At 35.9% G+C, this 18641-nt stretch overlaps 1 protein-coding gene across 19 annotated transcripts in view; it reads right to left on the reverse strand.

The window, feature by feature from the left end:
- RBFOX2 (RNA binding fox-1 homolog 2) overlaps positions 1–18641 on the reverse strand; it is a 393928-nt gene that overhangs the window by 139530 nt on the left and 235757 nt on the right. The gene's annotated exons all lie outside the window — the stretch shown is intronic.

An 18641-nucleotide genomic window follows, 5' to 3' on the forward strand; every position in this document is an offset into this window, starting at 1 on the left:
TATGATTATACTGTGAACCATTCATTGTACACTTTGGATGACTACATGGTATGTGAATATATAACATATATTAATAAAAATAAATAATTAAAAAAAAAAGAACCCCAGACCGAAAAACGTAAAACATGAAACTATAAAACTTGTAGGAAAAAACATCTGTGACCCTGGTTAAAGAAATGTTTCTAAGGTACAATATCAAAAGTACAACCCATAAAATAACAAATTAATTAACTGAATTTTATTAAAATTTAAAACCTCTGCCCTTCAAAAGACATTGGCAGGAGAATAAAAAGGTAAGACATAATTGAGAGAAAATATATGTAAAGTATATATCCGATAAAGGATTTGATACAAAATATATAAAGAATTCTCAAAACTCAAAAATAATTTTTTAAAAAATTTAATATGAAAAAAATGTGATAGGCACTTTACCAAAGTACAAACAGGGATGGGAAATAAGCACATTATGCTTATGAAAATTAAAACCATAATGATACCACTACATTCCTATTAGAATGGCTAAAATTAAAAAGACATCAGGCATTGGCAAGGCTATAAAGGAACTGAGTCTCAAATATTGCTGGTGAGGATGTAAAATGGTAAAAACACTGTGGAAACAGTTTATCAATTTCTTTAAAAGTTAAACTATATACCTACCATATGATCCAGCCATTTCAGTTATATTTACCCAAGAAAATTAAAAGCATATATCCATATAAAGACTTGTACATGAATATTCATAGCAGCTTTGTCATAGCCTAAAACTGGCAATCCAAAAGTTCATTAACTGATGAAAAAATTGTGGTCTATCCACAATGGAATACTACTTAGCAATTATTAGGAATGAACCACTGGTATATGCAATAACATGGATGAATCTCAAAATAATTATATTGGGTGAAAAAGCTACATAAGAGTATTTACTGTATGAGTCCATTTTTATAAAATACTAGCAAATGCAAATTAATCTACGTGACACAAAGATCAGTGGTTGCAGAGAGCTGTGCAGGCACAGGGTTATTAGGAAGGATGACAAAGGGACACAAGGAAACTTTTGGAGATGGTAAGTTCATTATCTTGGTTGTGGTGATAGTTTCATGACTGTATATAAAACCCATCAATCATCTTTAAATATGTGTAGTTTACTGTGTACCAATTATACCACAATAGAGTTGTTAAAATTTTAAAATAATAAATTCCTGCCTCACTTAAACAGCTATGAGTTTGTGGAAGTTTTTTGTTCTTTCTTAGAAGGGGATGGAATGATAACGGGAGAAAGGAGAAAGACAGTAGTCTGCAGTATGTAAAAGAGTACAGGGAAAGTCTTATGAAAAGGAAGATTATGGGTATGGTAGTAAACTAGGTGTGAGTTAAGTAGAAATTAAAAGGCAACAGTTTTTGAAAATTAGTTATGATTAATCTAGATTAGATTTCTGTTATATTTATAGCACTTGATTATATCCTTTTAAACTTGTAATACACACAATTTCTTTCTCTTGCCTTCCAGGAGGGCAGGTACAAAATAGTCTATCTTTTTTCTTAAAACATCCCTAACGTCTAATACAGTACCTGATTGGTTTATATGAGCAAATTATCTTGGTGGATCACAGTCCAAGGCTCTGAAATCAGACTAGTCTGAAGTCAAATCTCAGCCCCATCACTTCCTTAAAAGCGTAATCTTGGAAAAGTTATCTAAAATCTCTCTGCTTAAGGTTCTTCATCTGGAAAAAGAAGATAATAATAATAGTACCTGCACCTCATAAGGTTGCATGATGATTAAATAAGTCAATATATGAAGAGGCCTGGCACATAGTGAATATTAAATTATAGCTGCTATTATTTATTATCATTGCCATAGTCATTATCATCATCATCATCATAATCAACCCCAGTAGTTTAAGAGGGCATTAAGGGAGATTCAGAGTTATCTGAATTACATCTGAATTATAAAGTCAGATCTATATCTGAGAAATAAGTGGCCTCAATAACAGAAAGTTATGTTTTAGAAAGAGGAAAGGTAGAGGTAGAAGGGAAGAAGAGGAAACTACTATATTTACATAGTGTAGAGCAACAGATTTCTATTGAATGACTTGCTCAAGTGAGAAGACCATGCTTGACCAGGAAGGGGATATTAATATTTAAAAGAACAGAGAAAGTATAAGCAATTATTATACCCTAGCAAATCTCCTCAACGGCAAAGCAGGCAACATGTTCTCTCTTTTTACTTAATAGAACCAAACGTAAACAAAAACAATGTGTAACTATTCTCCTGTGTTCAAAATAAGAAGCCAAGGAAAAGGCAAGGCCATGGGGTCTTCAACGTGTAACTGCCTCTCTTGCTGAAATGTGTTCACCATGCTCATGTTTTACAGATGAACTGCCAGGCATCTAACAGCTTCACCTGACTCAACCCTACTGTGGATAGGGACAGGGCTCTGACAGCACAATGTAGCACTGTGGAATCTTAGGTTGGCACAGCCCCTTGCTTGAGTCAGACCTGTAATCTTTTCTGACTTTGATTTAATACAGCCATTATTGGTAGTGTGGTTTGAAGGAGATAAATAAATACTCAGTGCTAGCTGGCTATCACCTACTCTGCTCATGATGCAAGGACATTTTTATATTAAAATTCCCTTTATGATACAGGAGCTGCTTCACTAAATGTTTCTATGCTGCCCTGATACGGAGCTTCCCCTACAATGGATTAGAAATCAAAGTTGCCCCTTCTCACTTCTGGAACACATGTACATACACAATCACCCTATCACCTTAAATAAAGTCAGTTCCATAACCCTAAAATTTTCCTATTTATATAATTAGATCTGGTAACACCTTCTTTCTATTTCTCAAAATCACAATGTCAGCATTAAAGGATTTTCAATAATGAAGACTCATCTCTTCTTTTTTGTAAAGGAGTTCCTTTAATTTCCTTTTGGATAACAAATATGCAAAGCAAACATTCATAAATATACATGTATAAAAAGACTCTGTACCCATTTAATCTGGAAAAAATAAAGAATAAATTGAATATAAAATAACATTACACCTAAAAGCCAATTTTATTTTTATTTACAATAAAATGGTACACTTTGTATAAACTTTTATACTTAGGAATCCTTGAATAATTAAGTCATATGCGTGAAATAAACTTAGAGGGCTTAACATGGAGTCTACCAGATTTTTTTCCCCACAGTGTAAAACCATTGTGTTCTAGCCATTCAAGGAAGTTATATCAGGTACTCAAAAGTAGACAACGTTGATAGTGAACGGACAATCGAGAATAAACTTGGAATATGTCACTGGTAACAGAGTCCAGCAGGAGTTAGAAACAGGGTAAGATAATGGGTAATTGGAGCTGAAGGGATACAGACTGTGCAACAGGATTAGATACAAAAACTCAAAAATGGACAGCACAATAATACCTAATTGTAAAGTAATCATGCTAAAACACTGAATGAAGCTGCATCTGAGCTATAGGTTTTTGTTTTGTTTTGTTTTGTTTTTTACTATTATTATTACTTTTGTTTCTTTTCTCTATATTAACATTCTATACCTTTTTCTGTTGTGCTGCTAGTTCCTCTAAACCAATGCAAATGTACTAAGAAACGATGATCATGCATCTATGTGATGATGTTAAGAATTACTGATTGCATATGTAGAATGGTATGATTTCTAAATGTTGTGTTAATTTCTTTTTTTTCCGTTAATTAATTAAAAAAAAAAAAAAAAGTAGACAACGCTGGGCAGGCCATGGTGACTCAGTGGCAGAATTCTCACCTGCCATACCAAAGACCCAGGTTCTGTTTCTGGTGCCAGCCCATGCAAAAAAAAAAAAAAAAAAGTGGCCAATGTTGACAAACTACTTTACAACAGCAACAACCACCCAACAGTAATAACAAAGGGTCTCAAGAAAGAGCAAAGGACATTTGGTACAGCCCTCAATGGTTCCTAAATCAATCAGTGAAAGTCTGACCCAATTTCAAAATGTCCTCATTTCTAAAAGTATAAATAAAAAAAATAACAATTTATGGTTAGCTGGGATCTACTGTTTTGATTATTGGGAAAGGATAGTCATTGAAAAAATTATCTTTTGAGGAAAAAAAAAAGAAAAGAAACAGAGAGCACAAGGACCAACACAGTTATATTCTGCAACATGGAAGCAAATGTGCATAACCAATGTATATATTTTTTCTCTCCTCCAAAAGATTCCTAAAGCACATAGTGCAATTTCAACATGAAGTCAAAAGTTTAATAACTGATCTTCTGTTCTACTCTAGGAGAGTTGTATCTCAATTATAATTGATTCAACTAATATTTTTTTTACTTAGAACCTCTAAACTCAAATAAGATTTCACATTTAGAAGAGTACCACACGCCTTCTCAGGAAATTCAAGACTGAGAATGGATTCCTTTTCAGGTGCCCCTGTAAAAATAAAGACCTGATATCACACTTGCAATATACCAACGCTATCCTGTAGAAGGACATGTGGCTTAACGGTTCTTAATGAAAAAACTGATCTTTTCTTCCAACAAGAGATAGACAAACAGAGCGATACCTTTAGAAAAATAACTATATGAATATGCATACTATATATACTCTGGCCTTTGGGAAAATGGTCTGGCATAATTAACAAGATTAAAAAGGGATTTAGGATACATAAAATGAAAGTAACAGGCTCATCTGATCCTTAAAGGATTAAACTCAAAATCCTAATATGAATCCAATGATTTTAACATCAACACCATATAAAAGAATTAAGTCAAATTACTGCTTTTGTTTACATATTGGGAACATTCACAGTGGCAAATCCAGACCTTTAAAACCACTTCTACAGTTAAACAGTAGAGAGCTTAGGGCTGAAAATAAGAGCCTTAATCTCAATTGGCTTGATGACTGACTACTTTACCTGAACAGGTCCAGAATCACCTATTTAAGGAATCCAAAAATAGTTTCTTTCTTTCTTTCCTTTTATTTTGTTTTGGGGTATGGGGTGAGGGATTCAGAGACTCATTTGATGACAAAATATAACCTAAACTGATGTGGATGCAAGGACACTACAGTGTGAATACTCAAAAACATTTAGCTGCAAACATATAATGACTGTAATTACAAGGTATTAACCCCTTCCCTAAGTAGGTGTATGAGGTAATACAGAGCATATGTACTGCGTTTTCTTTCTAAAATTCCAAATTATGACATACATCTGGTCCCAAAGACTTCAGACAAAGGGCTGTGGACCTGTATTAACGTTCCCAATTAGTTCTTCAGCTTAAAAAAAGAGTAGCCATGACATGAATAATGGCAAATAAGAAAAACAAACAAAAATTGCTGACATAATAAGAAACAACATGTTATAACGGCTATCAAACTAGAGTGAATGTGGCTAAGGTGAACATCCACTGGAGATAAATCATATTAGATAGAAACCCAGCTGGAATAATTTATTTTGTAGATTGATAAACACATTTTCATTATGGCCAGGAGAGCAGTATATTTTAAAGAAAATTTCTGAAAAGACTTTAAAGACCCTTTAAAAGTTTTAAAAACTTACATTCAACAAAAAAAATTACTTTGGGAAGGATGCCAGACAAAATACCATGAAGGTTCTAATTCAAATGGAATAATTAGATAGTTATTTTCTAAAATCCTTCAGAGCCCTGTGAGTCTTCAAATTTTAATTTTTAATAAAAATATTTAACATAAAAAGGCAATTTGGAAGACAGTACAGGTACTATTGCTTTCTCTTGGAAAATTTATATATCTATACATTAATTTACACACGTTTGTCTTTCACAGAGAAACTATTCCATTGATATAAAGCAAAACCACTGACTGCTGCTTCCAAGGAAATGGGGCACATGTACTTTTTCCCTCTTCCTCCCACTAAGTACAATTTAAAACCCTAAATATTACGTATTAAACAAACATAAAACTCTCAAAGGCGAAAAGAAGGCAGAACAACCAGAATCTCAGAACCCAAAGAACACCATGGTGGTGAGTTCCCTAGGTTTTCTTTTTGCTTCACATAGCCCAGTCTTTGAGCTGAAGAATCTGGCAACCCAGAAATGCTAATGGGCACAGAGTCCCAACAAGTTTGCTCCCCACAGCCAAAGAACAAGTAAAGGGGCAGCCTCATAAGACAGACACTTTTAGAACACTCTAATACAGCAAAACACACACAAAAAGCTGTGGCTTACACCCACCCATGCCAGCAAAGACTAAGTGGGAAGCTTAAACGTTCACCTTCCCCAGGCTGTAACAGCTGCTCCAACACCCAAACCAGGTAATGTTAGAGAAGACAGAACAGGGAGCCTATATATTCATTCCCCATTCCACCCACGATATCAGAAAAAAACAAAGTGAGGGAGTACTGACTTACATCTTCACTCAGCATAGTGGAAAGCAGGACTTTCACCATTGCCCAGAAGAAATAAGGTCACCCTACCCCTATGATATCAGTTAAAGTCACATAGGGAGCATTAAGGAGACAATTCTACCGCTCCTATCCAAGAAGGTGTCTATCAGTGGAGGCCTAGTGAGGAGCCAGAAATTTCAAGAGCGCCTAGCAGTAAGGAGGCTGGCTGTCAGCAGAGGAGGAATGGGGCTTCTGGAGTTCTAACCCCATCTGGCAGAAGAGAAAAATTCAACAAATGATGCTGCAATAATGGATACTAAAATGGAAAAAGAATGAAATGTGACCCTTACCATACAGCATACGAAAAAAAAAGCTATACAAAGAGATATACTCAAAAACTAGATAAATCAAAATGGAATTCCAAAATATGTTCAATTAGCCCACAAGAAAGCAAATTTTAAAAATGAAGAAAAAAAAACAAAGAACAAATAGAAAGCAAAAATGGCAGACTGAACATAACAATGACATTAAGTATAAATGGTCTAATTACATAAATTAAAAGACAGAATGGGACAGGCCACGGTGGCTCAGCAGGTAGAGTTCTTGCTTGCCATGCCAGAGACCTGGGTTTGATTTTTGATGCCTGCCCATGCAAAAAAAGAATTAAAAAATAAAATAAAAGACAGAATGGCAAAGTGGATTTAAAAACTTGACACAAATACATGCTGTCTATAAGAACCTCACTTTAATGATAGAGGACCACTGAAAGTGAAAGGCTGTAAAAAGATGCATCATGCAAACATTAATCAAGGGAAAGCAGGAATGGCTATATTAACATCAGATAAAGCAGACTTCAGAGCAAAGAAAATTACCAGAGAGAGTGGGATATTATAATAATAATTCTAAATGTGTAGAGACCAAATGGAACTGCAAAACATGTGAAGCAAAAACTGACAGACTGAAAGGAGAAACACATTAATCCACAATTATATTTGGACACTTCAACACTCTTTGCACAATAATGGACAGAGCAATTAGACAGAAAATCAGCAAGAATATATAAGACCTCATAACATCATCAACCGACAGGATCTAATCAATATTTTTAGAATATTCTACTCAACAAAAGTAGAATACATGTTCTTTTCAATAGTCCAAAGAAGATACACCAAGAGAGACCATATCCTGGGCCATAAAACAAACTTCAACAAATTAAAAAGAATTTAAATCATATGCACTGTATTGAGCAACAATGGAATGAAACTAGATATCAATAACAGAAAGATAACAGGAAAACCTAGAAACTAAACAATACACTTCTACGTAACTCATGGGTCAAAGACGAAGAATCAAGGGAAATTGAAGAACACACTCATTGAAATGAATGAAAATGGAAACATAATATATCAACATTTATGAGGACAGAGCCCAAAGCAATACTGAAAGGGAAATTTATTGCATTATCATAAGACTGCCATACTAAATTACGATAATCTTGGTGAAGGTTCTAGGAGAGAATCTATTTCATGCCTGTCTACCCTAGTTTCTTTGGCACTCCTTGGCTTGCAGGTACATCATTTCAATCTCTGCCTGCATCTTTTTTATATTTATTCATTTTTACTGCAGCAACCTATACACAATGTAGTGTTTCACATTTTAACCACTTTCAAATATACAATTCAATTGTGCTAATTATATTCATAATGTTGTGCTACCATCACCACCATTCTCTGCCTCCAACTTCACATGGCATTCTCCCTGTATATTGGTTTCTTGCACAAAATTCCCTGTTTTATGAGAATACCAGTCATATTGGATATAAGCTGCACTTTAACCCAGTGTGACTTCATCTTAACTTGATTACGTATGCAAAGACTATATTTCCAAACAAGGTCATTCACAGATGTTCGGTAGACATGAAATATGAGGGGGACACAATTTTATCCAGTACAACAAATGTATACATTAGGAGAGAGGAAAAGTCTGAAATCAATAATCTAAGCTCTCATTTCAAGAATTTATAAAAAGAGGTGACTTCCTGGAAGATGGCGGCTTAGTAAGACGCGCGGATCTTAGTTTCTTCTCCAGGACACCTACTAGGGGAGTAGAAACGATACAGAAAGCGCCCAAAGCCACAACAGAGATAAAAAAGACAGCGTACCCCATCCTGGAACGGCTGGCTGGCTGAGAGAAGCAGCTCGGGTGAGATCGCCGAGGCGCGCGGGCCTTACCGGGCGGGGTGGCAAGCGGTCGGAGTTACTCCCTTCCCCCTTCCCGGGCCGGCTGGGAGAATTGGAGAGGTGGTCCCCTGAAACCAAGGCGACTGGTGCCCACACCACGCGCAGCCCCCGGACCAACTGAGAGAATTGGATCGGAAACCCCCAGGCCGCGGAGAACGGTGACCCCGTGACTCCCGGGGAACGTGCACTCTCTCAGGTGGGCCGCTGCCACTGGCGCCCTCCCGCCACGCTTGTTGCCCAGGGCCGACTAGGAAATTCGGACGGGCTCTTTACCTGGCTGCGGCGACCAGCAACCCTCCCTGCGTTCGGACCACGGGCCGGCTCAAGCCGCTTCGGCTAGCGAACCCCCAGGACGGCGAGAGTTTTCCAAAGTTTAAGGTCCCACAGCACCTTTTACTGGTGAGACCCGCAGACAAACGTGTGCCACGAGCGCCACCTACTGGGCAGGATAAGAAAAACAGAACCCAGAGATTTCACAGAAAAATATTACAACCTTGCTGGGTCCAACACCAAGAGAAATCTGAATAAATGCCCAGACGCCAGCAGCAGAAGATAACTGTCCACGCTCAAAAGATTAAGAATATGGCTCAGTCAAAGGAACAAACCAATAGCTCAAATGAGACACAAGAGCTGAGACAACTAATGCTGAATATACGAACAGAAATGGAAAACCTCTTCAAAAATGAAATCGATAAATTGAGGGAGGACATGAAGAGGACATGGGCTGAACATAAAGAAGAAATAGAAAAACTGAAAAAACAAATCGCAGAACTTATGGAAGTGAAGGATAAAGTAGCAAACATAGAAAAAATAATGGATAGCTACAATGATAGATTTAAAGAGACAGAAGATAGAATTAGTGATTTGGAGGATGGAACATCTGAATTCCAAAAAGAAACAGAAACTATAGGGAAAAGAATGGAAAAATTTGAACAGGGTATCAGGGAACTCAAGGACAATATGAACCGCACAAATATACGTGTTGTGGGTGTCCCAGAAGGAGAAGAGAAGGGAAAAGGAGGAGAAAAACTAATGGAAGAAATTATCACTGAAAATTTCCCAACTCTTATGAAAGACCTAAAATTACAGATCCAAGAAGTGCAGCGCACCCCAAAGAGATTAGACCCAAATAGGCGTTCTCCAAGACACTTACTAGTTAGAATGTCAGAGGTCAAAGAGAAAGAGAAGATCTTGAAAGCAGCAAGAGAAAAACAATCCATTACATACAAGGGAAACCCAATAAGACTTTGTGTAGATTTCTCAGCAGAAACCATGGAAGCTAGAAGACAGTGGGATGATATATTTAAAATACTAAAAGAGAAAAACTGCCAACCAAGACTCCTATATCCAGCAAAATTGTCCTTCAAAAATGAGGGAGAAATTAAAACATTCTCAGACAAAAAGTCACTGAAAGAATTTGTGACCAAGAGACCAGCTCTGCAAGAAATACTAAAGGGAGCACTAGAGTCAGATACAAAAAGACAGAAGAGAGAGATATGGAAAAGAGTGTAGAAAGAAGGAAAATCAGATATGATATATATAATACAAAAGGCAAAATGTTAGAGGAAAATATTATCCAAACAGTAATAACACTAAATGTCAATGGACTGAATTCCCCAATCAAAAGACATAGATTGGCAGAATGGATTAAAAAACAGGATCCTTCTATATGCTGTCTACAGGAAACACATCTTAGACCCAAAGATAAACATAGGTTGAAAGTGAAAGGTTGGGAAAAGATATTTCATGCAAATAACAACCAGAAAAGAGCAGGAGTGGCTATACTAATATCCAACAAATTAGACTTCAAATGTAAAACAGTTAAAAGAGACAAAGAAGGACACTATATACTAATAAAAGGAACAGTTAAACAAGAAGACATAACAATCATAAATATTTACGCACCGAATCAGAATGCCCCAAAATACGTGAGGAATATACTGCAAACACTGAAAAGGGAAATAGACTCATATACCATAATAGTTGGAGACTTCAACTCACCACTCTCATCAAGGGACAGAACATCTAGACAGAGGATCAACAAAGAAATAGAGAATCTGAATATTACTATAAATGAACTAGACTTAATAGACATTTATAGGACATTACATCCCACAACAGCAGGATACACCTTTTTCTCAAGTGCTCATGGATCATTCTCAAAGATAGACCATATGCTGGGTCACAAAGCAAGTCTTAACAAATTTAAAAAGATTGAAATCTTACACAACACTTTCTCGGACCATAAAGGAATGATGTTGGAAATCAATAATAGGCAGAGTGCCAGAAAATTCACAAATACGTGGAGGCTCAACAACACACTCCTAAACAACGACTGGGTCAAAGAAGAAATTGCTAGAGAAATTAGCAAATACCTCGAGGCGAATGAAAATGAAAACACAACATATCAAAACTTATGGGACGCAGCAAAGGCAGTGCTAAGAGGGAAATTTATTGCTCTAAATGCCTATATCAGAAAAGAAGAAAAGGCAAAAATTCAGGAATTAACTATCCATTTGGAAGAACTGGAGAAAGAACAGCAAGCTAACCCCAAAGCAAGCAAAAGGAAAGAAATAACAAAGATTAGAGCACAAATAAATGAAATTGAAAACATGAAAACAATAGAGAAAATCAATAAGGCCAGAAGTTGGTTCTATGAGAAAATCAATAAGATTGATGGGCCCTTAGCAAGATTGACAAAAAGAAGAAGAGAGAGGATGCAAATAAATAAGATCAGAAATGGAAGAGGAGACATAACTACTGACCTCACAGAAATAAAGGAGGTAATAACAGGATACTATGAACAACTTTACGCTAATAAATACAACAATTTAGAGGAAATGGATGGGTTCCTGGAAAGACATGAACAACCAACTTTGACTCAAGAAGACATAGATGACCTCAACAAACCAATCACAAGTAAAGAAATTGAATTAGTCATTCAAAAGCTTCCTAAAAAGAAAAGTCCAGGACCAGATGGCTTCACATGTGAATTCTACCAAACGTTCCAGAAAGAATTAGTACCAATTCTCTTCAAACTCTTCAAAAAAATCGAAGTGGAGGGAAAACTACCTAATTCATTCTATGAAGCCAACATCACCCTCATACCAAAACCAGACAAAGATATTACAAAAAAAGAAAACTACAGACCAATCTCTCTAATGAATACAGATGCAAAAATCCTCAATAAAATTCTAGCAAATCGTATCCAACAACACATTAAAAGAATTATACATCATGACCAAGTAGGATTCATCCCAGGTATGCAAGGATGGTTCAACATAAGAAAATCAATTAATGTAATACACCATATCAACAAATCAAAGCAGAAAAATCACATGATCATCTCAATTGATGCAGAGAAGGCATTCGACAAGATTCAACATCCTTTCCTGTTGAAAACACTTCAAAAGATAGGAATACAAGGGAACTTCCTTAAAATGATAGAGGGAATATATGAAAAACCCACAGCTAATATCATCCTCAATGGGGAAAAACTGAAAACTTTCCCCCTAAGATCAGGAACAAGACAAGGATGTCCACTATCACCACTATTATTCAACATTGTGTTGGAGGTTCTAGCCAGAGCAATTAGACAAGAAAAAGAAATACAAGGCATCAAAATTGGAAAGGAAGAAGTAAAACTATCACTGTTTGCAGACGATATGATACTATACGTCGAAAACCCGGAAAAATCCACAACAAAACTACTAGAGCTAATAAATGAGTACAGCAAAGTAGCAGGTTACAAGATCAACATTCAAAAATCTGTAGCATTTCTATACACTAGTAATGAACAAGCTGAGGGGGAAATCAAGAAACGAATCCCATTTACAATTGCAACTAAAAGAATAAAATACCTAGGAATAAATTTAACTAAAGAGACAAAAAAACCTATATAAAGAAAACTACAAAAAACTGCTAAAAGAAATCACAGAAGACCTAAATAGATGGAAGGGCATACCGTGTTCATGGATTGGAAGACTAAATATAGTTAAGATGTCAATCCTACCTAAATTGATTTACAGATTCAATGCAATACCAATCAAAATCCCAACAACTTATTTTTCAGAAATAGAAAAACCAATAAGCAAATTTATCTGGAAGGGCAGGGTGCCCCGAATTGCTAAAAACATCTTGAGGAAAAAAAACGAAGCTGGAGGTCTCGCGCTGCCTGACTTTAAGGCATATTATGAAGCCACAGTGGTCAAAACAGCATGGTATTGGCATAAAGATAGATATATCGACCAATGGAATCGAATAGAGTGCTCAGATATAGACCCTCTCATCTATGGACATTTGATCTTTGATAAGGCAGTCAAGCCAACTCACTTGGGACAGAGCAGTCTCTTCAATAAATGGTGCCTAGAGAACTGGATATCCATATGCAAAAGAATGAAAGAAGACCCATCTCTCACACCCTATACAAAAGTTAACTCAAAATGGATCAAAGATCTAAACATTAGGTCTAAGACCATAAAACAGTTAGAGGAAAATGTTGGGAGATATCTTATGGATCTTACAACTGGAGGCGGTTTTATGGACCTTAAACCTAAAGCAAGAGCACTGAAGAAGGAAATAAATAAATGGGAACTCCTCAAAATTAAACACTTTTGTGCATCAAAGAACTTCATCAAGAAAGTAGAAAGACAGCCTTCACAATGGGAGACAATATTTGGAAATGATATATCAGATAAAGGTCTAGTATCCAGAATTTATAAAGAGATTGTTCATCTCAACAACAAAAAGACAGCCAACCCAATTACAAAATGGGAAAAAGACTTGAACAGACACCTCTCAGAAGAGGAAATACGGATGGCCAAAAGGCACATGAAGAGATGCTCAATGTCCCTGGCCATTAGAGAAATGCAAATCAAAACCACAATGAGATATCATCTCACACCCACCAGAATGGCCATTATCAACAAAACAGAAAATGACAAGTGCTGGAGAGGATGCGGAGAAAGAGGCACACTTATCCACTGTTGGTGGGAATGTCAAAGGGTGCAACCACTGTGGAAGGCAGTTTGGCGGTTCCTCAAAAAGCTGAATATAGAATTGCCATACGACCCAGCAATACCATTGCTAGGTATCTACTCAAAGGACTTAAGGGCAAAGACACAAACGGACATTTGCACACCAATGTTTATAGCAGCGTTATTTACAATTGCAAAGAGATGGAAACAGCCAAAATCTCCATCAACAGAAGAGTGGCTAAACAAACTGTGGTATATACATACGATGGAATATTATGCAGCTTTAAGACAAGATAAACTTATGAACCATGTAATAACATGGATGGACCTAGAGAATATTATGCTGAGTGAATCCAGCCAAAAACTAAAGGACAAATACTGTATGGTCCCACTGATGTGAACGGACATTCGAGAATAAACTTGAAATATGTCATTGGTAACAGAGTTCAGCAGGAGTTAGAAACAGGGTAAGGCAATGGGTAATTGAAGCTGAAGGGATACAGACTGTGCAACAGGACTAGATAAAAAAACTCAAAAATGGACAGCACAATAATACCTAATTGTAAAGTAATCATGTTAAAACACTGAATGAAGCTGCATCTGAGCTAATGGTTTTTGTTTTGTTTTGTTTTGTTTTGTTTTGATTTTACTATTATTACTTTTATTTTTTTCTCTATATTAACATTCTATATCTTTTTCGGTTATGTTGCTAGTTCTTCTAAACCAATGCAAATGTACTAAGAAATGATGATCATGCATCTATGTGATGATATTAAGAAATAATGATTGCATGTGTAGAATGGTATGATCTCTAAATGTTGGGTTAATTTCTTTTTTTCCGTTAATTTAAAAAAAAAGAGAGAAGGGATAATTGGAGATGAAGGGATACAGACTGTACAACGGGACTGGATATAAAAACTCAGAAATGGACAGCACAATACTACCCAATTGTAATGCAATTATGTTAAAACACTGAATGAAGCTGCATGTGAGGTATAGGTTTTTTGTTTTTGTTTTTTTTGTTTTTTTTTCTTTCTATTATTGTTTTAATTCTTATTCTGTTGTCTTTTTATTTCTTTTTCTAAATCGATGCAAATGTACTAAGAAATGATGAATATGCAACTATGTGATGTTATTAAGAATTACTGATTGTACATGTAGATTGGAATGATTTCTAATTGTTTTGTTAATTCTTTTTTTAATTAATAAAAAAAAAATGAAAAAAAAAAAAAGAATTTATAAAAAGAGCAAAATAAACCCAGAGTAAGCAGAAACAGTAAATAATGAGGATGGCAGAAATCAATGAAATTTAAAACAGAATAGAGAAAAATCAATGAAACAGAGCTGATTCTTGAAAAGAGCAATAAAACTGATGAACTCCTAGCAAGACTTTCCGAGAGAGAGAGATTACCAATATGAGAAATAAAATGGTATATCATTACAGACCAAATATATCACCTGTATCCAGACTGCAAATTCTCCTTTAACTACAAGTTCCTGTATACTGAAAAATCCAATCTTACCTTAGTCTCTATAGTCTTGGCTTCCTGTCTTATAATTCCATACTACCTGTGGTTTAATGTGGATATCATGTAACTTGAAGCAATTTTGTATGTGTTTCTTTTTCACAATCCTACAATTCACTTTGTCTAATAATATCCTTTTATGATGTACCTCTTTGTACTATACATTTTATAAATGACTTGTCCACAGTCACAGTGAATGACAGAACCTGGATTACATCTGATTTTCCAGGATCTTCTGTTCAACCCATTAGTAACCTGACTCATTCATATCTCAGCTGTATCTAATATCTTTAATTTTTAAAATAAGTATTAAATAAGGATACTTGAAAAGAAATTAAGCTGTTAAAATCCAGATTCTATTATCATCTGACATGAAAGAACTGCACTATGCACATACACATTTTTTACCTTAAATATAATGCATTCTTCATCCATATGTAAAGTACAATAAACATCTTTTGGCCTACAAATACTGTTTTGTGGTACCAAGGTCACTATATTTTTGGTAAGAGTGGGAAGCAGTAGATGACACAAAAGTTAACAGGTTCCTAACATGGTTGGGTTTCATGAGGCCCGTGATCGCCCTGAAACCTAGCAAATGCTATTAAGGTTTTGTGGACCTGGCCCAAGAACTTTCAAAAGATTCTCAAAAAGGTTCAAGACCCAAAAGAAAGATTAAGAACCCTATGTCAGAAAATTAGTAAGATTATGAAATAACTCCCTTTCTAAGGAGGTATTCCATTCAAATACTATTTTTTTTTTTTTGACGAACTAATATTTCTATTTTATTTTCCTCCAAGCCCAATTACTAATCCTATCTCTTCTGGATTTTTTTCCTTTGTTTAGAAAGCATTTATTACCTTCATTTCTGACCTTCATTTGCTCACAAAACCCCAATTTCTTTAAGTCAGAGACACCAACTCTAGCAGAACCCCCACTAGAGGTTGCTTTTGTGCCAGGAACCAACTGATATGGAACATTCCAGTTCTAACATTTCAACTATCTTACTAAGGGGCTAGTTCACTAAGAAAGGGCTTTTTAAAAATTCACATTTAAGCCAATTTGGCTTCAAATCCTCAAAGGAAAATCTAGGGTCAAGAATACATTGATGGGTGCAGTGGTAGAATTCTCACCTGCCATGTGAGAGACTAGATTAGATTCCTAGTCCATGCACCAACCCCGCCCCCCCTACCCAAAAATGGTTGTGAACAAAACTACCTCTACTCTACACATCACATATCTGCCCCTGTGTGTATGTATAGTAGGAAGATATATTGGAAAAAAAAGAATACATTGCTCCCTCTTTCTGCTACTTGGTATATACACAAAAGAAAGCAGGAACTGAAACAAACATTTACACATCTATGTTCATAGTGGCATTGTTTGCAACTGCCAATGGAAATAATCCAAATGCCTATCAACAGATGAATGGATAAACAAAATGTGGTATATACACATGATGGAGTATTATTTTAAAAAAAAATTTTTAACTGTATAATACATATACAAAGTAAAGAAAGAAAAAAGCAATAGTTTTCAAATCACTCTTCAACAAGTGTTTACAGGACAGATTCCAGATTTTGTCATGGGCTACCATACCATCCTCTCAGATTTTTCCTTCTAGCTGTTCCAAAATATAGGAGGCTAGAAGGAATATATAGATATATTTTTATCATCACAATTGACTTCTTTTTTTCGTTTTTGTGAAAAATAACATATATACAAAAAGCAACAAATTTCAAAGCACACTGCAACAATTTAGTCGTAGAACATATTTCAGAATTTGGCATGGGTTACAATTCCACATTGTAAGCCTTTTACTTCTACCTGCTCTAAGATACTGGAGACTAAAAGAACTATCAGTTTAAAGATTCAGCAATCATAACTGTTTGTTAAACCCTACCTTCTCTGAAAATAATCCACTATCACCTTTGATCTTTCTATCCCACTCTTTAGGGGGTATTTGGCCTATGGCCATTCTAAATTTTTCATGTTGTATGGGGCTGTCAGTAATATGGGGTAGGAAGAAAGAACTAGCTGATGCTCTGGAGAGGCTGGGCCCTCTAGGTTTCAGGACTTATCTGGTCATGAATGGTTTCACTTGCAGAGTTGGGCTTAGAGAGAAAGAGACCACATCTGAGCAACAAAAGAGGTCCTCCAGAGGTGACTCTTAGCCATACCCATAGGTAGGTTAAGCTTCTCCACTACATTCATAAACTTCACAAGAGCAAGCCTCAAGATCTAGGGCTTGGCCTATATCTAATTTTTTGAAATCATTTTTACTGTGATACATATACACAAAAAAGTGATAAATTTCAAAGTACATTTTAACAAGTAGTTTTAGAACAAATTTCAAAGTATGGTATGGGATACATTTCCACAATTTCAGGCATTTCCTTCTAGCTGGCCTAAGAAACTGGAGACTAAAAAGAAATGTCAATATAATGATTCGGTAGGCATCGTCATTTGTTAAATTCCATCTTCTCTGTTACAACATCTCCTTCTCCTTTTATCCGTCTCCCAATCTTTACGGATATTTGGACACTGACTATTCTAACTTTTTCACATCGAAACTGGTGTCAACATTATAGGGGAGGGGAATGCAAATGGTTGATACTGTTGAAGAGACTGGTAACTCTAGATTTCAGGACTTACCTGGACTAGGAACGATCTGGAGGTTATAGGTTTTTGAAAAATACACTCAGTGAGAGAAATTTCTACACAGTCTCAGATAGAGCCCCTGGTATTCTTTAGGGTTCACAGGAATACTGTTAGTTGGGGGTGGGCATACAATGGCAATTAACAATATCTAGTGAAGCTTGCATAAAAGTACCTCCAGAACAGCCTCTCAATTCTGTTTGAAATCTCTAAGCCACTGATAACTTATTTTGTTACATTTCTTTTCTCCCTTTTGGTCAGGTAGACAGTGTTGCTCTCATGATGCCAGGGCCAGGCTCATCCCTGGGATGCTCATCCCACATTGCCAGGGAGATATGTCCCACATTGCCAGGGAGATAGCGGGGAGGGTAATGATATTCCTAGCAGAGTTGGGCTTAGAAAGAGAAAGAGGTCACATATGAGCAACAAAAGAGATTCTCTGGAAGTAACTCTGAAGCATAATTATAGGTAAGCTTAACTTCTCCATTTCAGGAATAAGTTTCCTGACAACAAGCCTCAAGATCAAGGCTTGGCCTATTAATATGGCAGTCTCTATGGTTTAAGAGAGTATCAGGGATTTTCCAGGTGGGAAAGTTTAATAGTTCCATTGTTTTTTCTGAAGTCCCTCAAAGGATTCTGCCAATACTTGTTTTTTTTCTTTTTTTTAAATATTTTAATTGCAAAATCTCCACACATACCGTCCAACCATAGTATACAATCAATAGCTCACATATCATCATATAGTTGCATATTCATCACCATGATCATTTTTAGAATACTTGTATCACTCCAGAAAAAGAAATTAAAGGAGATAAATGCATACATCCCATATTCCTCACACCTCTCTCTCACTGACCACAGTATTTCAATCTACCCAAGTTTCTA

This window comes from Tamandua tetradactyla, chromosome 7, assembly GCF_023851605.1.
Source record: "Tamandua tetradactyla isolate mTamTet1 chromosome 7, mTamTet1.pri, whole genome shotgun sequence".
NCBI lineage: Eukaryota > Metazoa > Chordata > Mammalia > Pilosa > Myrmecophagidae > Tamandua > Tamandua tetradactyla.